This window comes from Labeo rohita, chromosome 23, assembly GCF_022985175.1.
Source record: "Labeo rohita strain BAU-BD-2019 chromosome 23, IGBB_LRoh.1.0, whole genome shotgun sequence".
NCBI lineage: Eukaryota > Metazoa > Chordata > Actinopteri > Cypriniformes > Cyprinidae > Labeo > Labeo rohita.
The window spans coordinates 30,766,055-30,790,652 of record NC_066891.1 but is presented as its reverse complement, the minus strand read 5'-3'; the positions used below and the strand labels follow the sequence as shown (position 1 = coordinate 30,790,652).

The following is a 24,598-nucleotide window of genomic DNA, read 5'->3' as shown; positions in this document are numbered from 1 at the left end:
CTGTATGCTGTCATATGCTTCGATGGTCCACCCATTCTAGTGAGGGGAGAATGTAAAGTCTGGCTATAAATACCTCCACCAAGCCCCTCCATGCACCCTGTGAGCACATAGAGTGTCTTTACATGGCTGTTAGTGATAAACAGAAGTCTGTGCATTTGAAGTACTGTGATTTTAAGTGTGTGAGAAACTAAAAGTAAAATTATGGACTGTGACAAAATGTGAAAACTGAGCTGAAATACACCAGTTCATAAAGACATGAGTAACTTATTTGCTCAGACTTTCAGATGACTGCACTGCTGTAACGCTTTTGGCCTTAATTACACTGATCTCAGATTTGCGTCATCCACAGTTCACTCAACTGTCAGCTTGGCATTACATTATAAAGCTTTACTCATCAATATGTGATCCGTTTAAGGGTTCAGCTTTTGTTATTCTCATAAAAGTCCATTTTAAATGTAATGAAACAATTTAGCCATTTAGTGCAAAAAAATCATCCTTTATTCTCTGAGATGTTTCAAATCTTTTTGACTTCTTTCATGCATCATGTAAAAACTTGATAAAAGTCCATTCAATCTTCTGAAGTCATATGATGAGCTTTGTGTGACAAACACAAATAAAAATGAAAATTGTTATTCACTTCTCTTAAATTATTCATGGCATCTTCAAATATCTAAGTTTTCAAATATATAGGTTTGTAAGAGACGACATCAGTGATATGCTACAATAGAGGGAAAGTTTTTCAGTGAATATATTAAATAGGTTTTTGTTCTTCATACAGAGCTATTGTATGCTATTAAACATACTATTGTTAACTATTGAAGGAAATATTACACACAAGGAGTTTTTTTTTTTTTTTTTTTTTTTTTTCAGTGATGTGCTTGACAGCATAAATCTTTCTTGCTAAAACAGCAGAGACACCATGGACACTATTTATTGATAGCTAAGAAAGGACGGAAATTGATGGGAGGTGGAAGGAAAACTGGATTGGGAAATGGCCCAAGGCAGACTCAAAATTGCATTTCCTACGTGAGCACCATGATAACCGTATGATGTATGTTCACTTTTTGCATGTTTTGTTTCTCCAGTCAAAGGAGAATAGATTGATTTATGTTAAATTGCCGTGTTGAAAAGCCAGTTCCCTGTACGTCTCCCTGCAGAGCGCTTTTCAAACCATTACAGAGAGTCCTTGAATCTGTCAAGATTTACCTTATTGATTTCTCTTCTGACTGTGAAGTGTGGCTCTCCACAGACACGCTTGTCATCATTTCTTTTACTTCTTTTGGATCGTTTCCTGACCAGTATTTACTTTTAGATTAGCGAGATCATTGGTGGTGCTGGTTACACTTTATTTTGAGGTGTCTTTGTTACAGTGTAAATGTACTATAGAATTAGGGTTAGTTGCCTGTAATTATACAATGTACTGTTATTACTACACTGTAAAACAAGCATCACATTTGCTATTATTTTGAACAATCCGTTACTAACACTATGCATGCAGATGTGAATAATGCCTCAAATAATGGTTTAAGTTATGCTTTCATGTTTCTAAGCAAACTGGTTTACTATGTATTTATTTATTTATTGTCTACTGTAGACATTCTAGTAATTCTAAGTAAGATTAGTAGTAATTCTAAGAGAATCATTAGACTAGAGTCTAGAGAGTCTCTCTAGAGTCTAGAGTCTAGAGTCTCTCTGATCATTAGAGTCTAATGATTCTCTTAGAATTACTACTAATCTTACTTAGAATTACTAGAATGTCTACAGTAGACAATAAATAAATAAATAAATAAATAAATACATAGTAAACCAGTAATGAACAGCAGATATAAAGTAGAGAGTCTAATGAAGAGAATCATTAGACTCTCTACTTTATATCTGCTGTCTGATTAATACATGTCAGCCTTTTCTACTAACCCTAACCCTAACCTAACAGTCTACTAATACTCTAATGACTGCTAGTTGACATGTAGTTACTTAAAATTAGTAGAATGTCTGCACTAGACTATCAAAATAAAATAAAATCCTCTAGACTTACATTTAAAGTAAAGACCTGAACTAGAGACCAAAATACTACTGTTGTTTTGTTTTGAAGCATATGTACTGTGCACTGTATGCAAAGCACAGAATACCCAGATAACTTACTATATTGTTTTAAAATAATAAGTAATAGTAGGGTAGACTGGGTACAGTTGGTACACTTTTTGCTTTTTTCCGTTACCACACCAAAACAAGGGACTGAAAAGAAGTGATATTTCATATGACATTTCCTTTACTTGTCTACTAAAATATTCATAATTATTAACATCCATAGGTTGGTCATTTTTGCCACAATTAGCTCATAAACACAGCAAGCTTTTTTTTGTTCCAACTGTACCTGAGTACAGTTGAGACACCCATCCGTAATGCTGTAAAGCTGCCTAACCAATTCATTACAAATGTAAAATACCTTTAAAAATGGGAATTCAGCAGTTTTTATTTCCATTCAGTATTTTATTTGATTGTTTGTTTAGTTAAAAGTTGTAAAAGTTGAAGGTGGAGGGAGTGAATTAGCAGCGCTCTCTCCACCCTCAATACGACGACTGAGGTGAGTCCCTTGAGCAAGGCACCGATCCCCCAACTGCTCCCCGGGCACCGCAGTGATAGCGATATGGCTGCCCACTGCTCCGGGTGTGTGTTCACGGTGTGTGTGCGCGTTTGTTCACTACTCACTACTGTGTGTGTGCACTTGGGTGGGTTAAATGCAGAGCACAAATTCCGAGTATGGGTTACCATACTTGGCCTCACGTCACGTCCTTTCCTTTCCTTCCTTTCCTAAAACATTGTACATTAATGGCAAACAGTAATACAATATTTAATTTCAGTTCATCATTTTAATAGTAACAGTTGTAAGGGTGAGAAGCTATTCAATGTGGAAGGGACGTGATGAAGTGAAAAAATTACCTTTAGAGAGAAAAAAAAACAAAAAACTTTTGCCGATATTTTCGGACTGGAGAAGTGCATGTGCTTCGAATTTCCCACGATCGGAGAGGGCGCTAATGCGAAGCAATGTGCAAAGCTAATATCACAGATCAGACTCCTTCTGCACACAAGTTATTTCAAATGTACCCCTGTACCAACTGTACATGGTTTACCCTATATCCCCAAATGCAGTACATTCAGTTTGATCTTCCTTTTCCAGTGTTACAAACGAACAACAAGAACTGTAATTTTTATAATCTTTTTTTTTTTTTTGATAGTCCACTTTAGACACTCTACTGACTATAAGTAACTTTGCAACTATATCAACTAATTCTCATTAATTTGCAACTACATGTCTACTAACTCTCACAGCAGGTTTAGGGTTAGTAGAATAAGTTGACATGTACTTGCAAAGTTTAGAAGAGTGTTAGAAGATATTAAGCAGAAAGTCTACTAATACTCTAATTACTAGTTGCAAAGTTACTTACTGTTAGTAGAATAAGTAAAGTGGACTATCAAAATAAAGTGTTAACCCTTCCCTTTATTCAACTGCCAACATTTGAATAAAATTAAATAAAGTAATTATTTAAAATATATATTTTAAAATATTAAAAGATGATAACTGGATGCCCCTCAATTCAATCTGATGAGATTCACATTTCACAACAAATGTAGTTGGCTAACATTCAAAATTTGTGTTGAAATTTATTGCTTTATAAATTACTGCTGTTTTTTTTTTTTTTTTTTTTTTTTTTTTACTAAAAGGTGGTGTTGAGCACATGCACAGTATGCAGTAAGTAGTAATCTAGCATCCTCTTTTGAAGACAGAACACATTGCATTTATAATGTGTGAAGTGGCTTGTGCTTTGATCCGTCAAAGGTAAAGCTGCAGAAGTAAAGATCTCTAGAGATGTCTAATGGCTGTTGGTGGTGGGGTTTGCATTAACAAGGAAAGGGAATATAATATTTAGCATTCTCTGAATGTGTGTCGCTAGCTGACGTACGGATTAATCCGAGAGAGATGGACAGAGTAGGGTGCGAAATGAGATTTGTGTGTCAGATTTCACCCAGAGCGTTTGCTGCTCTGCGCAATGGTACCTGTCACTTTGCTTTGATGTCAGTTCTATACAGCAAGAACACAAGCTATTTCCACCCTCCCTCTCTTTCTCATGCTCTTTCATTTATCTGTATCTGTCTTCATCTGTTTCACTGCTTCTCTCCACCCTCTTTCCCCACATTTCTTTTTTTGGATTTAATGTAGGGTAAAGTTTGATGTTATATCCTGAGAAAGGATCAGCTGTGGTGCAATACATTTACTGTCATGTACACTGTGGCCCCTGAACCATTGTGTTCAAACCACAAACACACACACACACACACATGTGGGCTCAGGGGTATTTATATCTATGGATATCTTCTATGGAGGATTAAATGCAGGCAGCTTGCGAGAACTTTGGGTTTATTTGTGTGTGTAGGAATTTTAATAACCACATGGATGCATCAATGTAAATATGTTGGTTAGATCATCTGTAATACACAAGGTGTGTGTATGGTGGACTAATAACACACAAACACACACTTGATGTCACCCCCAGCTGTCAGCCAATGTCTTGGCCACCCTGGTATTTTGTCAGCATAAGTGGACTGGGAGTCCATGTGACAACACATATACATATAATAGCAGTGTTTAAATGAGCAGACATGCTTTATGAATGAGTGGTATATCAGCACTCTCTTGGCTGAGTTGTGAGATCATCAAATTAATTATTGATAAATGATTTTTACTACATGTAAGTCCTGAAAAGTTTTGATTTTGCAGGACTTCCCTGCTGAAAAAACAAACAAACAAAAAACAGCTAAAACCAGCCTAAGCTGGTTGGCTGGTTTTAGCTGGTCATCCAGGCTGGTCTTAGCTGGTCGGCAGGCTGGTTTTGGAGGGGCTTTGGCCACTTCCTTGGCTGGCCAGGCTGGTCTTGGCTGGTCAGGCTGGGAGACCAGCTACTTGCAGCTTAAACCAGCTAAGACCAGTCAACCAGCCTAGACTGGTTTTAGCTGTTTTTTTTCAGCAGCGTTGATGTGTCTATCACAGTTTTAGTGCATCCAATTACCCAACCCCTGCCCCTGATAAAACTATTAGCTAAGTCCACAGAAAATCCTTTTTCCAAAGTCTGTGGAGTGGAGCACCTGTCACTTTGCTTTTTCAATCAGTGTGTGTGTTTTGGACATTGTTAGCCGTCAAATTTAACAAAAGCTGTATCATCCATCAATGCTTCATTATGAATTAGAAATTATATTTTAAGTTTAAAATAGATGCATCATGGAATCACATTTCTTTGGGGAAACAAATGATGAAAAATGTATGTGAATTCTAAGAAGACAGAACAAAATGTATATAGGCTATATATACATTATGTATTCATTATTGTGAAAGATTTCTCTAGCACTGCTTTGCTATGAGGATGGGGTACTGATGGGATTTGGTTTATCACTGACTGATAAACACCCAGTGGGATTTGGTTGATTGCTGAAGACGTAGCTTAAAATAACAACATGAGTTTTTCTCATGCCACACTTACCAACTGCTAAAGTTAGTCCTGCAATGAGGGTTCATCACAATCCTGTTGCTCTTATATGTGTAAAAGGGGCCAGCGTTTGAAATTAGAGGCTGTGTGGTTTGTTTGGACACATGTCCTCCAAACTCCAGAGTGTGTCTGACACTTATCAGCAGCTAAGCAACTAAAGCCTGAATTGCTAAGATCCCAAATAAAGAGTGCTAATTGCTTGAGCAGTTAAAATTATGTCCAATTATTTACTAAGAATAATTGCTTTTTGTGTGTGATAAATGTACCTGATTATACTTCCAGCTCTCACTAAACTCCCTTTTATTAAGAACTGTTTATATATACGTTGTGGAAAAATGAGTTTGTGAACCTTTGGAAATATCAAAATTTCTGCACTGATTACTAATGAAATGTTATGATCTTTATCTAAGTCACAGTTACAGACTAACAAAAAAGCATAGTCTGAGTCATGCTTCAATCCCAATGACAGCAAAAACCCTCCAGAAAGCACTACAAACTGCAGAAGTCTTTAGTAATGCAAGAAGTATGATGTTCCACAACAGTTATGGGAAATTATTCTGTGGACATCAGAGATCTTTTTTGGCAAAGACACACAGTGTTTTGTTTAGAGTAAAAGGGCTGCACAACAACTGCACAACAACTCAAAAGCCTCATCTCAGCTTTGAATCATGGTGGAGGAGCATCATGGTTTAATATTGTTTTGCTGCCTCAGGATCTGGGCACTTTACCATCACTGAATTATGAAGTGTATCAAGACATTATACAGGAGAATGTCAGGGCAGCAGTTCATGACTTCAAGCTCTAAAGTAATACTGACTAAAGAATGGCTGAAAAAAAAAGAAAATGTGTGTTTTCCTGACTCTTGACCTTAAAGCCCCAAGTATACTTCACTTTTTACGTGTATGCAAGTGTCCACACACAGTGCATGTGATGCACATTTTGTAATTAGAATATTACGCGCACCACCCGATTTTTGTATGCGCAAGTCGCATATGCGTATTGAATTTGTTTTGCATCAATCAGTTGGGTCACGCTTTATTTTAAGGTCCAGTTCTCACTATTAACAAACCATTAACTACTGCTTTTGCCTCAATAAACTCCTAATTTGCTGCTTATTAATAGTTAGTAAGGTAGTTGTTGAGTTCAGGTATTGGATAGGATTAGGGATGCAGAATATGTGCTTTATAAGTACTAATAAACAACCAATATGTTAATAATAGGCATGCTAATAAGTAACTAGTTAATAGTGAGAATTTTTCCCTATATTAAAGTGTTACCATCAGTTGTTCCACAAGGTGGCAGCACTGGCCCAGGCTGTTGTTTTACAGTAGAAAACTAAACTAAAAAGACAGAACAACAAAATAGTGGAGATTACAACAACAACAGAAGGCTGCATTTAGGAGCACCTGTGTGAGAGGAGCCCAGTTTGGTTTAAAAGAGTACAAAGATATTTTTATCGGTCATAAATTCTGGAGAAAAATGCAGCAGATGCTGGACATAGATGAAGCTTTCTAGGTTGCATGTGTTGATTGCCTACATCAGATGGAGTATACTTTGAAAGGCTATACGCTAGTGTACACGTACAAAATGAAGTATACTTTGGGCTTAAGCCAATTTAAATCATGTTGCATAACCTAAAGGGAGCTATCACGGCAACCCAGAAATATGAATAAATTCAAACATATTTAGCTACTGAACAAAAGTCTTATAAGCAGCTACAGAAAATAACTGATGGAGATTTTGCTCCTACAGGATGAAGTTCTAAATTCAAGGATTCACACCCTACAGTGTAAACCATTACTCTGTGTACTCAATAAAAATGTAAAAAGTACAATTATTTTTATTTCAATCATGATAACTCTCAGAATAGTTTAGTATGGTAATGGACATGACAATGATAATGTATTTGGTCTCAGCAGAATACATCTGCTACGTTACACATGCTGGCAATTATTGCTGCAGTAAAGCAAATATAGAGACTTGCTGATCCATCCACAGACATGCTGCTGCCGCACAGTTGCCCTACATTGAATTACCCTTAGAAGATCTATACAGGTGGAGCTGGGGGAGGTTTTTTTTTTTTATAAAGTTCTACAAGACTCGCTTACAGCAAACAAGGAACCAAACTGTTTAAGCATTGAGAAAGCAAGCTCATTGTAGTGAATGATGTGATTGCTTAAGTACCTACCAGCTTGTGCCATCTAGAGAATATATACTTCAGCTGCAAATGCATACCAAACCATTTGAGAAAATTAGTTCCACAAAAGCTTTGACGCCTGCTGTCTATCGCTATGAATCATCCTTATTGTTGCAGATTCTTAGTGGTTTGTTGGCATGTGGGTGATTTCATGAACTAGAAAAGCTGTCTGTGAATTTCTGGTCCAGGCGTAAAACTGTGATGGTGATGCTAATGTGAAGTTGTTTGTTTAATATTCATTGTATTCTATTTTTGCATGTTTCTGTCAAGGACTTTTATTTCAGTGTTGCGTCCTCTGAGAAGGAGGGTCTTGTAGTGTGAACGAAGAGAGCAGAGGAGAGTGTGGCGGGCTCAGAGACTAGTGTTGATCTCTTCCCCAGTTCTAGGACTTTGCTCAATAAAAAATTACTAGTTGTCGGTATTTTCAAGTCCATCGTCTTTATTTACATCCACCCACGGGCAGCTAATACCCCACGCCTTACACTAATAACACTGTATTTACAGTAATGCAAAAATAACTCAACTACATCAAATGAGAAAAAAAGAGTATATTTTCATGGTTTCTCAAACAAAGACAATTTTGAAAGTCCATTGAAAACATTTTTCAAAGTATTTTGAAGATGCATGTCATTTGACAACGTGCTTGGCAAACAGCAGTGCCCACAAGATTGAAATACTGCAGGAGTGTTTTTCGTAGAGGTATAATGAATATAACAATATTTTGATTGTCCTCTTTAGAAATAAACACTATAAGTAACTGACTATATAAAGTTTTGCAATTACATGTCGACTCTCAGTACTAGTATTAGTATATTGTTAGGTTAGGGTTAATAGAATAAGTTGACAATTGAATGTTTGTTGGGGACCATTAAAAAGTGTTACATAATTTCAAATAAACTGCTCACAATAAATAATTGAATGTATTCTCTGATCTAAAATTCTCTGTTTTGTCACAAAAACAGCATGGGCTGTTGTGAATCAGTATGAATTAAGACACTCTTTGCTTTTCAGTTTATGAGTTACTAATTTGCTAGTTACTGTTTCTAAAATGACTTTCAAGATTGGTAAATCACTCTGTGGCTGCTATTTTCAGTGAGATTTAATTTAGTGTGTATTTGTAGGCGCACCTCAAATAAAGAATTTATTAAGCAAAACCTTTTTGTTCATGCCATCAATTTGGCAAATTCCTTTACTTTTAGTAAATCAGGCCTAAGAGACTTCAGCATATGCATATGCAGATCTGAGAGGTTATGTAACATGTCTATAAAGAATGTCTGTCAGCATACAGCTGTTCTGTGCTTGTGCTATGTTTTGAAGCAGGGGCAGGTGGGTGACTGATCTCACTTTTATGACTTTTATGACATATGTGAGCCAGAACACACATCCATTACAAACACATACACATGACACAAGGATGCAAGCACTGACATGTTACTTCTAACTAAGCTATCACTTTAGATTAGGGACCAATTCTCAATATTAACTAGTTGCTTGTTAACATGCATATTACTAGCATATTATCTGTTTATTAGTAAAGTAAAACGGGGCTTAAGGAACCCCCTAAGAAAAAAAAAAAAGTGCTTTTCACTGTGCCCAAAGTGTATAATTGCAGAAAAATGCATATGTTTGTATTGAACATTTATGGAGCAACAGATTTTGTGTGAAAATAAATCGCACAAGTCGTTTATTTTGTTTAAAAATCTAAGAAATGTATGAGGTGGCAAGGGGGGCCTTTTACCCCACACACGGGGCAAAAGGCTCACCAGCAAGTTAGTCACTTTATCATCATTTGTACTATTTTCTGCTTATTTTGCTAAAAAAATATTTTTTTGTTAAATAAACATACTTTCATTAAAATATATTAACATAAAACATATATTTTAAAGTACAGAAACAAAATCATTTTAAAAAGTAAAGATTCTGAAACCATTCAAGGAGATCCCATATTATATGATGGTTTCATTCTAAATGTGGTGATTATCTCTATGATGGACAACCAACATAATATATGATATTTCCATCTGAATCTAAAAATGTCATGTCAACAAATGAAAAAAGTCAGCCTTCTATTAATTATCATGTTAATTATTGTGCCTTTTAGCCCCAACGGCAGGGGCACTTTTTTACCCCAAATACCAAATATGCTTTTACATATTGTTTCATTATTTAAAAACTGTTGCTTTAATTATCTTTAACAAAACTGAAAATCATTGTCTTAAGATATATTGAAAAATTTTAGTGATTCTCATTTGCCACTTAAATCTACAACGTGTAAAAAATATCAAATAGTAGATCATGTAAACACAGTAGTGATTTTGCACTGCTGCACTTGATTGTGTCAAGGATCAGACAAATTTGCATGTGTATCTTGAAAAGCGGATGTTTTGGAAAGTGCTACACCACGTTTTTCTGCCATCTAGTGGTTTAGAGGAAAATAATATCAAAGACACCTTTTACCCCGAGGTGCCTTTAGCCCCGTTGTACCCTACATATTAATGCATGACCATATTCCAGATCCCTTAAAGGAGAAGTCCACATCCAGAATAAAAATTTACAGATAATGTACTCACCCCCTTGTCATCCAAGATGTTCATGTCTTTCTTTCTTCAGTCGTAAAGAAATTATGTTTTTAGAGAAAAACATTTCAACATTTTTCTCCATATAATGGATTGATATGGTGCCCCAATTTTGAACTTCCAAAATGCAGTTCAAAATTGGCTTGATCCCAAATGAGGTTGTAAATGATCTCAGCTGAGGAAGAAGGGTTTTATCTAGCGAAATGATTGGTTATTTTCATTAAAAAATACACTTTAAATACTTTTTCATCTCAAATGCTCGTCTTGTCTTGCTCTCCCTGAACTCTGTGTGTTCTGGCTCAAGACAGTTAGGGTATGTCGATAAACTCCAATCGTATTTTTTCTCTCAACTTCAAAAATCATTTCAAAATCATCCTACATCGCTGCAGAAGTACAGACACTGTTTATTGAGGTAAAACTCAGTTATTAGTGAATATGTGTTCCCTAAGCACTATTAACTAGTTGCTGGTTAGAATGCATATCACTAGCATATTAGCTGTTTATTAGTAGGGTACAGCAGGGCTTAAGGCACCCCCTTAGAAAAAACATGCTTTTCACTGTGCACAATACATGATTGCAGAAAATACATATGTTTGTATTGAACATTTATGGAGCAACAGATTTTGCAGTGTGAAAATAAATCATACAAGTCGTTTATTTTGTTTAAAATTCTCATTAACGTATGAGGTTTATTGAGGTAAAACTCAGTTATTAGTGAATATGTGTTCCCTAATCTAAAGTGTCACTCTAACTAAATCACAGAGATGCACTAGATCAGTGGTTTCCATCCACATTCCTGTAGACCCCCCAACACTGAACATTTTGCATGTCTCCTTTGTCTGACACACCCGTTTCAGGTCTTTGAGTCTCTACTAATGAGCTGATGATCGGAATCAGGTGTGTTTAATTAAGGAGACATAGAAAACATGCAGTGTTGGGGGGCCTCCAGGAACATGGTTAGAAACAGCTGCACTAGATAAATTGTCAGAGGACAGTTACTTTGATGTGAATGTCACATAATACATTGGGAATAAGTAGAGCATATACGAAGGTATTTTTCCACACAGAAATGTTTGGGGGATGGAGACACTTTCAGACACAATGAAATCCCTTCTGCATCTTGAGAAGTGGATTACAGGCATAGAGAAGGTTATTTTAGGTGTGATAAAACTTCATTATGAGCCTCAAGTGGTACTAACACTATTTGTACATAATGCACAGAAGCAAAAGCCATAAAAAGACTCTGAGGAGTAACAGTCATGCATGAGTTGTTAGCGAACCAGCTCTAGCCCAAGAGTATGTTATTTAATTCAGAACGCTCTGCTTTATTTTCCCTTTTAATGAATCATATTCTTGCTCTTGCTAGAAATAAGTTTATATTATTATTTATGTTATTCTCCAATAACCTTGATAAGGTCAAAACTTGTTTAGCAGTCACAGAGCCCATTTAGAAAGTTTCTTTTTAACAGCCAAGTGTTTCTTCTCTACTTGATCTCAGCTGATAGCTTATCTTGATTTCAGTTTCGGTGGAATTCCGGTTTGATTTTTGATCAGTATGTATTTTTTTAAACAGATGGGCTCATTAGAGACAGAGCTCAGGTCTGGAGCTGAATGGCTGTTTCCTTCTGAACTTAATTAAGAGTAGATATCTCACTCCACTAATTAAACTTCACTGCAGCTTAGGAGCTGGAAAGCCCTTCCGAACAACCAAAAAACTAGTGAACCCCCTGATGTCAGTGACGGATTATTCTGAGTTCTGAATATGAATATGTGTGATGGCTCGACTGAAGACAGGATACATGCTGTGTGTGAGACGTGTATCTGTGAGACGATTATGTAAATGATCATGGGAGGAAGAAGATGTGCTTTTGTGGTCTGGTTTGATCTGACTTCTAGAGAAAGAGAGAGATGAAACTTTACTGATACATAATGAGAAGAAATATCATTAATAACAAATCAAATACAAATTACAAACCATGGCTTTACCCAAATACACTTTGATAAACTTGATGATTATAATACTTTATATTTTAAATAAATAAATAAATAAATAAATAAATGTTTTAGAGCTGTTGGGAAACATTTTACCAGATATTGCTATGGACCATGGATCAAACCTCCTGAGAATCACAGAACTGTAGAAAAGCTGGAGTTTTCAAAATGCATCAAACTCTCAGAAATCCTCATGAAGTGCATTAATTACAAGAAATGATAAGACATGAATTACAAGTGCAAAAACATTCATGCACACAATAAGTGCATTTTATCAAATTATTAATTTAGATGTGGGTACATACTATTTAAGGACACTCAATATAAACTGGTCCAGCTACATGATCTGAGCTATTTGTTATACATATTAACAATAGCTCTACTGTCTGTTTTACTGTGAATAAGCAATTGTCCGAGACAAAGTTACTTCTATAAACACAACTGAAGATAACACAAGACATGAGAGAGCAGCAAATGTTTCTCTGAGTTGACAAATGTTGTCATCAGTAACATCTGCAGAAGTCATGCTAGTCGTAATCACTCAACTGTGGGCTGAGACGTCATGTGACATTCAGTCTTCTCAATGAATTTCATTTATTCATTTTGCAAAGTGGTTTCGAGGCAAATATGTCAAGCCAGTTAAATGTCATATTTCAGGTCAAATTAAGGACATGGTGTACAAACTCAACATTAAAAACTCTAAATCCAAGTATTTTCATATTAATTAATCATTTTTCAACTTATAACAATTCATGATGAACATGTCAGTATACTGTTTACATGCACACTTTACTATGGTCTATTTTTATCAGTTTTCATTAGGATTAAAAGCTTGCACTTGCATTTCATTAAAACTATTATCGCAGAAATGTATTCAGAGTCCTTGAGACTTACTTCTGTCAAAATGCTTCTATAAGACTTTCCCTGTCTTGTTGTAGCAGGCAGTTTTTCCAACCCCGAAGTTAACAAGAGATCAGAGGTCCCCGCAGGGTAATTTATCATCCTGCACTCATGAAGGCAGGAAGCAGATTGATTCTCTGTGTCTAGTAAAGCAGTCCTTAAATGTCACTCCAGCAGCCTCCTAGAAACTAGAAACAGAAGCAAAATCATTCATCAAAAACATTTTTTTTTACTCAAATTGTTATGATAATACCATTTGCAATAAATATGTTTGTATAAAATATTAAGTTATGTTATATTATGTTGTGTTACATATCAAGATGATGAACAGTGTTATACATTCCTTTTGCTTACACTCTTAAAAATTAAAGGTGCTTCACGATGCCACAGAAGATGCTTTTTTGTCTAAATGGTTCCATAAAGAACCTTTAACATCTGAAGAACCTTTCTGTTTCATAAAAGGTTCTTTGTGGCGAAAGAAGGTTCTTCAGATTATAAAAGTAAAAAAGAGATGGTTCTTTGAAGAACCTTTTAAAGCACCTTTATTTTTAAGAGTGTAGTAAACAGAGCTTGATTCTGGAAGAGACACAATGAGAATTTCTCCAAACTTGATCATTATGAAGTCTAATTTACCTGAGGATTGGGATCACATTTGAATGCAAAATTGTAATTAATCTACACAGAGCAGAACCCAACAAGTTTCAATAGCTGTTGAAATCATCCGGATTCAGTCAGACTAATGAGCTGTTCGTTTTCCTGTCATTGCATATATATATATATATATATATATATATATATATATATATATATTATTATTATTATTATTATTATTATTATTATTATTATTATTATTTTTTTTTTTTTTTTTTTTTTTTTTTTAGAAGTTTAACTAAAAGCACGGTTTTATTTTAGTACTTAACATGTCAGATGGTAATCGGCAAGAAATGGTTTCATTCTTAATTGTCTTCCCTATGTTTTTGCAAAAATATTAATGTGACAAGGTGTGACGGGATTGAGGTCTGTAACACATTTGAAGGGTTACATTGCCTTCAATTTTATTTTTTGGTTTTAGTTCTCTCTCATATTGTCCCCTGATATATCTGCATGCCCAACACTGTCTTTCTGCTGCAAATGTGGGTGCAATTTCTGATGCAGGATTCTTGTCAAAGTTTAAGTGGAAATATTGCATAAAAAATCTATTTATAATAAAAACATAAGCTGTCATGATTTTAGTAAGTATATATTTGCTGAAACCATTAATATATATATATGTGTGTATATATATATATATATATATATATATATATATATTTTTTTTTTTTTTTTTTTTTATGAAAATTATTTAATAAATGAAGTAAATAACTCAACCCCGTCACAAGTTTACAACCCTGTAAGAATGAGTAATACATTTGTGACGGGGTTGAGATTTTTTACTCAAAATGGTCACTGCTTCTCGTGAAGTGTAGGACACTAGACCATATATGGCAGCAAAAAATATATATATATATATATATATATATATATATATACTTATGGATTAAAAAATAATCATTTCCCATTTTATGTGATGGAGTTGAGCTTGACAGTACCCTCCCTGACTATAATTTGCCTCCAAAAATATAAATAAAAGTATGATACTACTAACCATTTTGTGCAACACTATTACAGAGACCTGAATGATGTCATTTCTGGTGAGTGATGTCACATATGAGCAGAGTCTAATTTATTATGGGTGTAGAATGGTTAGTGTGACGGGGTAGAGTTCAAACTGAGGGAGATAACTTTAAAAATATCTTGCACTTTTTAAAAAAACATATTCTTCACAATAAAGGAACACAAATAAGTGCTTACATTATTGCCAAAAATCACTTTGCACATTTTGTTAATAATTTTAAAAACTCAGTAAAGTGCCTTAGGGACATGACAAAACATTTGGTTTGATATAGAAAGAAGACATAATTTTTATGCTAAAAAAAAAGTCATCAATTATCATGCATCAATTATTTTATTCTTTATAATGGGCATACCAAAGTATTGTGAAAAGCTTCAAACAATTAATTTAATATTGTTCACTTTAGAAACTCTGGGGGACTATAATATTACTGAATCCCGGGAATGACCCTTAAGTTGCTTCATAAAAGCCCATACTGCAAAAAAAAAAAAAAAAATAGGTTTGAAGTGCATTTTCATATTTTTTTTCTGCTGACTTTAGCACCAGATCACAGCTCAGTACTTACACCCACACTTTTGCTACACAGCAGCAGGCTATAAACTCTTCATATGGGTTTACCCCTCAAGCGCAGGACAAGTAATGAGTTTGAATGCAGTCTTTACTCTGTGCATTATTCAGTTACATGAGAATTAATTTTCACTAAGTTGATAACATTTGTATTACTAAATTGACCAGTAGTTTTTTATCCTTTGCAAAAACAAAAATCATAAATAAACAAATAAATAAAAAATAATCATTTCAGAGGATTAATTGTGAACCCTAATTTGTACTTCTAGATGCAAATGATGCCATTAATATGTGTTGAAGTAAGTTAATGTTTTAATTACTGTAATGATGTCCAATAATTAGTCCAGTTCCAACATTCATTAGCTGCCTTCATAAGACAGTTTAACACTGTTTTTATTTGCTAATGATTTGCTTGCAGTCAGCAGGAGTTTCAGAGTAATCTCCCCTCGGCAGATTTAGCAGCGCATGAAACAGACACAAAGTGAAGAGCTGAAGAACCTGCTTTTGGCAGAGCTGACAAGGAAATCTCTTTCTGACCCCCTCTGTCTCTTTCATGTACACACAAACCCATCCACACACAGACACACTGTAACGAGGGGAACGGGACGAGAGACGAGCGGATCCATATGCATACTTTTATTGATAATTCCAGACAAAGACATGGAAAAACGGGATAGGCCAGGCAAGAGAACTAAACACTGGGAAACAACGAAAACACAATCCAATACTCGGCCGTGAGTGACAGGAAGACCGAGGTATTTATACTGTCTCTGATAGGTCACAGGAGTCGACGCAATAGGCGCAATGGGTGATGGGAGTAGTAGTCCGGGGTGCACAGCAACAGTCTGTGAGAAGTGACAGGGTGAGAGCGACATCTGGCGGTGAGCGGACCACAGGACACGACCAGATTCGTAACATAGCCCCCCCCCAAAGAGCGGCTTCCAGACGCTCCAAACAAACCATAGTCCAGGGGAGCGGTGGGGCGGGGGTTAGACAGAGCAAGGGCCGGAGGGCCAGGTCCCTGCGGAGGACCCGGTGATTGAGACAGGACCGGCAGAGCAGGAACCTTCCAGGGCGGAGCCGGAGGAGCCCACCAGGGCGGAGCCGGAGGCGGAGCAAGAGGTGGAGCAGCCTTCCGGGGCGGAACAGGAATCCGTGTCACGGTCTGGGACCTGGGGAAAGCAGGGACAGAGGAGGCAGACAGAATAGAGGGTGAAGGCGCAGCAGCCCTCCAGGACGGAACGGAAGGCGGAACAGGAGGCGCAGCGGCCCTCCGGGCGGAACAGGAGGCGCAGCAGCCTTCCGGGGCGGAACAGGAGGCAGAGCAGGAACCTGCGTCATAGACTGGGACCTGGGGAGAACAGTGACAGAGGAGGCAGACAGAATGAGGGGAGAAGCAGAGAGTTTGTAGGGGGGCGCCACCTCCAAGGGAGGATCCACAGCCACGGCTGACACCTCAGGAGGCATTGGCGCGGCTTCTCCAACTGACGGGACCTCTGGAGCAGACTTGGGACCAGACGGGACCTCTGGAGCAGGCTTGAGACCAGACGGGACCCCTGAAGCAGGCTTGTGATCAGACGGGAGCCCTGGCGCAGGCTTGTGATCAGACGGGAGCCCTGGCGCAGGCTTGTGATCAGACGGGAGCTCTGGCGCAGGCTTGTGATCAGACGAGAGCTCTGGCGCAGCCCTGTGATCAGACGGGAGCCCTGGCGCAGGCTTGTGATCAGGCGTGACCTCAGAGGCTGACTTGAGAACGGGCGTGATCTCTGGAGCTGATTCGGGAACAGGCGTGAGCTTAGGAGTTGGCTTGGGATCAGACGCGGTGTTGGCAGGCGCTGACTGGGTTGACGTGGCGTTGGCAGGCGCTGGCTGGGCTGAAGTGGTGTTAGCAGGCGCTGGCTGGGCTGACGTGGCATTAGCAGGCGCTGGCTGGGCTGACGGGGCGATAGCGGTCATCTTTGCGACAGGCTCTGGCGTGGCGGCCATCTTTGCGACAGGCTCTGGCATGGCGGCCATCTTTGCGACAGGCTCGGGCGTTGCGGCAGCCATCTTGCGTGCAGACTCGGGCGTGGCGGCCGCCATCTTGCGTGCAGACTCGGGCGTGGCGGCAGCCATCTTGCGTGCAGACTCGGGCGTGGCGGCAGCCATCTTGCGTGCAGACTCGGGCGTGGCGGCAGCCATCTTGCGTGCAGACTCGGGCGTGGCGGCAGCCATCTTGCGTGCAGACTCGGGCATGGCGGCAGCCATCTTGTGCAGTGGCTCAAGAAAGATGGCTGTAATTTGACTTGACACAGGAACAACAGTTTTGGCTTGATTTGACACAGGAAACACAGTTTTAACTTGACTTGACTTAGAAACTTGACTTAACTCAGGAAACACAGCTGCACCTTCATATGGCTCAGGTATAGCAGCTGTGACGTGACGGGACTCCGTTTTCGCCGCCATTTTGCGAATGAGCTCCACGTTCGCCGCCATTTCGAGAAGCCGTTCCAACGCGGCCACCCCTGCTTGAGCGTGCTCCAGCAGGGCCGCCGTGTCGTGAGCAGGCCAGGCGGCGGCGTGTTCGTGGCGTCGCGCTCCGGCGCGGCCGCCATTTTGCGAGCCGGCTCCACAGTAGCCGCCATTATATGAGCGCGCTCCGACGCGCCCGCCACTCCGCGAGCGGGTTGCGCGACCGGCATCACTGGGGTATCGCGTTCCTCATTAGCGACACCCACCGTGAAAGACGAGCCCACAGTCAAATAAGTATACTCCATACCAGGATGATGTCCGTGGAAAAAGTTGCTGGATCCTTGTAGGGCCGAGTATTCTGTAACGAGGGGAACGGGACGAGAGACGAGCGGATCCATATGCATACTTTTATTGATAATTCCAGACAAAGACATGGAAAAACGGGATAGGCCAGGCAAGAGAACTAAACACTGGGAAACAACGAAAACACAATCCAATACTCGGCCGTGAGTGACAGGAAGACCGAGGTATTTATACTGTCTCTGATAGGTCACAGGAGTCGACGCAATAGGCGCAATGGGTGATGGGAGTAGTAGTCCGGGGTGCACAGCAACAGTCTGTGAGAAGTGACAGGGTGAGAGCGACATCTGGCGGTGAGCGGACCACAGGACACGACCAGATTCGTAACACACACAATGTCAAGAGGATTCTTCCTGTTAGTACAGAAGCCAGCAAATCCAGATCAAGAGCTACACTAGATGTGTGATATATACTAGATAGGGCCTTCTGACCACTTAGGACCACTTATGTTAATAAAGTTATTAGTTTTTAATATAAATTATTTACATATTTTTAATGAATACATTTAAATGTCCTCATCTGTAAGTCGCTTTGGATAAATGTTAATGTTTAATTGTATAAATATAATTGAGCAGTTTTCCCTGGAACTCTCATTTACATGGTTTAATAATAGTTTGCATAGGAAATAAATATTATTGCTTCCGGTAGAATATATAGATTAAACCTATATATATGCCTCTTTCTAGGAGTTATAGCAGCAATTTTATAACTCAACCCAGGCATTTACTGAAAGATGAATGTCACAAATTGTGTGAAGCCTGCACATTTGAAGCTACAAATGCACAATGATGCAACATTTCATTCTTCATAAATTCTCTTTTTGCATCGAAAAATACGTTTTGAATCGCAAAAGATTTTTGATTCCAAATTCATCAGATGATTGGCTGACATCGCCTATTGTTTTCACCCTAGAATACATGATATTACAGAAGTAAAATTGTTTTCAAACAGCTTTTTCCTGATGTGGTGATTTATTCATGTGCTCTGATGTTGGCCCATGGCATTACAGCAGCAGATTCACAGAACAAAGAGCAGAACAAACACTGGTCTGGCAGAACACCAGCGCTCTGCAAGCTGAGACACAGTGCTTGACTCCACTGTACGACAGTCATCTGCTGAGGTGGCGGCTGACAGGAATAGATAACTGGCATTTGCCCCGGAGTGCAACAATGCTCAGATCCTGCTTGGATGTCGAGTTTCATCAAACATCAAACGTCTCTCCTCTACTGCCATTCATCTTTGATTGATCTGTGAGTGTCAATCTGGTGTGTTGAGACTGTGTGAAAGCAAACTGTCCACTTTAAAGAAGACAGGAGTATAGTATGATGGACATGAGGTCTACACGCAGCTGTCTGAGAATTAAACACCGTGAATTGGACTCAGTATTAGAGCGAGAAATGTCTTTGAAATGTCTCTGAAAACTCTTTAATGTCACTGACAGATCTTGAATGAAACTATAATAATAAGTAATGGCACTGAAGTGCTTGGAAGAAACATTAAAAAAGAAAATTGTCATAATTTGTTCACCTTCTTGCTGGTCCAAATCTGTGTTAAGATGATTTTATTTATTTTTTTACTCCTGCAGAACAGGAATGCAGAATGTGGATTTTTGGACACATCATTTTGGTAATTCATTCAGTCCACAAGATCAGGTTACATTTGGCACCTCATCCGCCTAGATGGAATTTTTAGAAAAAATACCAATATGTTTGGTTTTGCTTTTGTCCCTTTCCAAAAACCCCAAAAATGAGTATTGTCATAATTTAATCTCCCTGTTGTTGTTTCAAACACACACACATATGACTATTTCTTATGTGAAACACAAAAAAAATTAGCTAGCTATTTGAAAGTTTATATTTATACAATGAAATACAAATGTATTTTTGGTGAATGAAAGATGTTGTAGATGGTTACAAACATAAAAGGTTTTAAAAAGTTTCCATGCCACTGTCAGCAGGATGTGATTTTTTTCTTTCTTTTTTTTTTTTTTTTTTTTTTTTTTTGAGGTTAGTCAGGTGTGCATGGTAATGTTGTGTTTTCTTCTGTGCACAATACCTTTTCATTGTCAATGAGTGACTAAATAAAGCCACAAGCAACCATCTCTTGAACTCAATTGAATGAGCAAATGAGCAAGATCAGGGGTCTAAAAATCAGGGTTCTGTGTTTAAACAAATATACTAATATTATAGGTTATATCATTGTAGTTGTTTACCTGTCAGCGCACAGGAATATATACAAGTAGCTTACTTAAATACCTCCTATAAGCTCTAACCACTGGTTAAAATGGTTTTGATTGAGTCATGATGGATTTGTTGATCTTGTAAAGCAGTGAGAATTGATTTTGGGCACAAAGAGAAAAACCCTCTAAGTCACCTGCATTAACCTTTCTATTGACTTAAGGTCATTTTAGACCATTTTAAGCTAAGAATAATCCCATAAATTTATAAAATATTGTTTCTTCTATCACTTACATTGAGGTTGTCACCAGAGGAGGCATTTTCAATTTGAGAAGAACAAGAAAAGAGGCTCAAAACAACTGTACACCAGTACAGTGTATTCAATGCGAAGAGACAAACAAGCTGCTGGTGCACAAGAATAAATCAGCAAATACCATGGAATTACTCACTATAAGCACTTAACAACACTGAATCATCCATTGACTTTTAAGGTAAACAGAGATACATCATACCAAGAGATTTGGCTATATGCGGAATGAATGAATGAATAAACTGCAGTACTCTCTACTTTTTCACTCAAAAATTACCAGTAAATTAGCAGAAAAACTGAAATTATATTTTCTCAGTGACCTTTTTAACCACATTTTATTGTGATTTATTCAGTGTATCCACCCTACTGATGATTTTATGAGCCTTAGGTGTGAGAAGCTCCTTTCTGTGGATGCAACAATGACTGGTAATGTTAACATGAGCTGCAGACGCCCCTTCTGATCAAGTGAAAGGAGTGAAACATACTGCAGCAAAGACCACAACTGCATCACACCACTTATTTACTGTAGTGACCCACCATTTTATGAAACACTTATTGACAAGGACGTATTTAACACAGAGGAAATGTCTACAGTTGTAGGCTTGCAAAATACAAATAAATGTGCTTCTGCTATTTATATACACCCACTGACATACAGCTGCAATTTTATGTCCATCCATCTTCCATTCCCACTTTGCTCTGTAGGGTCATGGCTTATGTCTAAAGGTCAAAGCAGAGTAATACCCTTGAAAAAGATACAATTATGTTTTGATAAAACAAAGTTATATTATTTCAGGTCTATATTAGGTCAAATTACAGCCCAAAACCTTTCATAGTGCCTTAGACCAGTGAGTCATACTTCACATTCAGTTGCTGATTCATGTATTTATCCACTGACCTTTAAAATCCTGAGACTAACAGTGACAGACACAGGGGAATCAGTCATTAAATTAAATCTGTCACAAATTCATTTGAGTACTTGAACTGCAACTGTGCTGTTAAAATTGCTGTTGATGTGCCCAAAATAATGTATAATCATGATGTTATTGTTATTTCAGTTTTGACTAAATTTTGACTAAATCACTAGTTTTGACTAAATGACTAAATGACTAAATACTCTAATTCTCATCTAACTCCAACAACTCAACTCCAACAGAATCTCATTGCAGTTCATAACTATTTTATGTTGTGGTGAACTGGTGGCTCATGAATTTGCCATGAACACGTTCAGATCTGCTTGCGGTCCAGTGATGGTTATGTTTAGAGGTTATGGTGCACCTTTTATGCTTATCTTTCCCCTACATAACATACATTTTTGTACAACCCATATTGTACCTACTCATAAAATATATACATATTCCTATGAGATCTTGTCAGTGTAGGTCTGCAGAAATTTCAAATATGTTTTATCATCAAGTTTGATCACTCAGGAAAGTAATCACACACCTCTTTTGCTGCTGCACATTTAATAATTCTACTAAGAGTTAGGGGTTTTTAAGCAATAGTAACAGTACTGTTTGGCTTAAACTCCACTAATTGCGGTTTAAAGAAAAAAATTGCGGTAACGCTTTAGATTACAACCCGCAAAGAACTACGTAAGTAAACTGAATTTACAGTGTATGTTTCTGTAATTATAGTGTACCTATAAAGAACGTACATGTAGGTATAAGGGAACAATATGTTATATTTGGGTAATAAGGGGATAACAAACCAGATATTCAACCTGCAAAGAACTACATAAGTATACTGAATTTACGGTGTACGTTTCTATAATTATATTGTACCTATTAGTATGTGTAGGTATAAGAGAACAATAGGCTATGTTACGTTTTGGTAATTCGGGGGCAACAACCAGATATACAACCTGCAAAGAACTGCGCAAGTAAACTAAAGTTACAGTGTATGTTTCGTATTTATATTGTACCTACGTGTAAGTATAAGGGAACAATAGGTTACGTTTGGATAATAACGGGGTAGCAAACAGATATACAAATAATTTATAATGGATTAATTTAAAAAACTTAACAGGTACCTGTTCTATTAAATCGTACGTTTGGTGCATCTATACGTAAGCTTTTTACAATTACTGGGAAATTATACTCTTGTTCCATGTAGTTACAGGGTAATTGTGTCCTCTGCGGGTTGTAAATTAAAGTGGCGACTGTTCCCCTCTTGTTCAACGAAGTTACAGGGTAATTGTGACATCTGCGGGTTGTAAATTAAAGTGGCGACTGTTCCCCTCTTGTTCAACGAAGTTACAGGGTAATTGTGACATCTGCGGGTTGTAAATTAAAGTGGCGACTGTTCCCCTCTTGTTCAACGAAGTTACAGGGTAGTTTCAATACATAAACACACAATCTGAAAATATATCTAAAAATATTTTTTATAGTCGCTAATCCCACTTCTACCTCTAAACCTAACATTAACTATGACTGAACAGTAATAAAAATATAAAAAACAGGAAAGTGCAATCACAATCATTTATTTATTGCAAAAATGTCAACAGCCATACAAAAAAGTAATCCAAATAACGATGCGTTTGCAGCCGCAGTCCTCTCTGGCAGAATACAGTAGGTCTGAGGTGCAGTAGATGAGAGCAGAATTTAAATTGTTAATCGCTGAAAATATTATCCAGATTATTGTCTTGATCCACTCCTCGAAGGCGCCCGCGCGTCATTCCAACACATCTCACCAGAAACACGGCATGTCGTAATCTGTGACGAATGCAGGCGAGAGCCAATGAACGTCCGATTTTCCTGTCGCAAAATGCACTTTAGCACGGGTTTATGGCTGTTGCTGCTAGAGATGGAGATGAAGATCGCCGGACAAAGCCTTGAATTTGGTTCTGGTCCTCGCAAATCGTATGGATTCTGAAGATCTGGGTTACAGCACACAAATAAAATTGTTTAATTTGTAATGATGATGCGTGTTCGGTGTATTTTATGGTTCTATTGTTAGTCACAGCATGTTAGAGAAAACGCCTTTGTGTTCCACCACGGCAAACGAAGTTAATATTACATGAATGATTAAACGATTGCAGAAATATTATTTATTTTAAGGGTTTAACGTGTAGTCATGATAACATTATGTAGATCTATTATTCTTGGAAACGAGCTGGCAACAGAAATCACACAGAACAGAATGAAATGTTATAATTTCATATTAAGTAAACGTTAAATGTTTAGATGATGTAAATATGTCAGTATTGTACATTTAGTGTCTGTAAAAATGTAAATAAATGTACATTTTGTAGAACCACATTTTACGTCGTGTTGTTATATGTATTGTACCCTGTAACTTCATTGAACAAGAGGGGAACAATCGCCACTTTAATTTACAGCCCGCAGATGTCACACTTACCCTGTAATTACATGGAACAAGAGTATAATTTCCCAGTAATTGTAAAAAGCTTACGTATAGATACAACAAACGTACGATTTAATAGAACAGGTACCTGTTAAGTTTTAAAAATTAATCCATTATAAATTATTTGTAGAATATCTGTTTGCTACCCCGTTATTACCCAAACGTAACCTATTGTTCCCTTATACTTACACGTAGGTACAATATAAATACGAAACATTCACTGTAACTTTAGTTTACTTGCGCAGTTCTTTGCAGGTTGTATATCTGGTTGTTGCCCCCGAATTACCAAAACGTAACATATTGTTCCCTTATACCTACATGTACGTTCTTTTATAGGTACACTATAATTACAGAAATGTACACCGTAAATTCAGTATACTTATGTAGTTCTTTGCAGGTTGAATATCTGGTTTGTTATTCCCTTATTACCCAAATATAACATATTGTTCCCTTATACCTACATGTACGTTCTTTATAGGTACACCATAAT

At 37.6% G+C, this 24,598-nt stretch overlaps 1 protein-coding gene across 1 annotated transcript in view; it reads left to right on the top strand.

Annotated features, from left to right (window-relative positions):
• The window catches only part of opn7b (opsin 7, group member b), a 61,986-nt gene that overhangs the window by 803 nt on the left and 36,585 nt on the right, over positions 1-24,598 (top strand). The window lies entirely within an intron of this gene.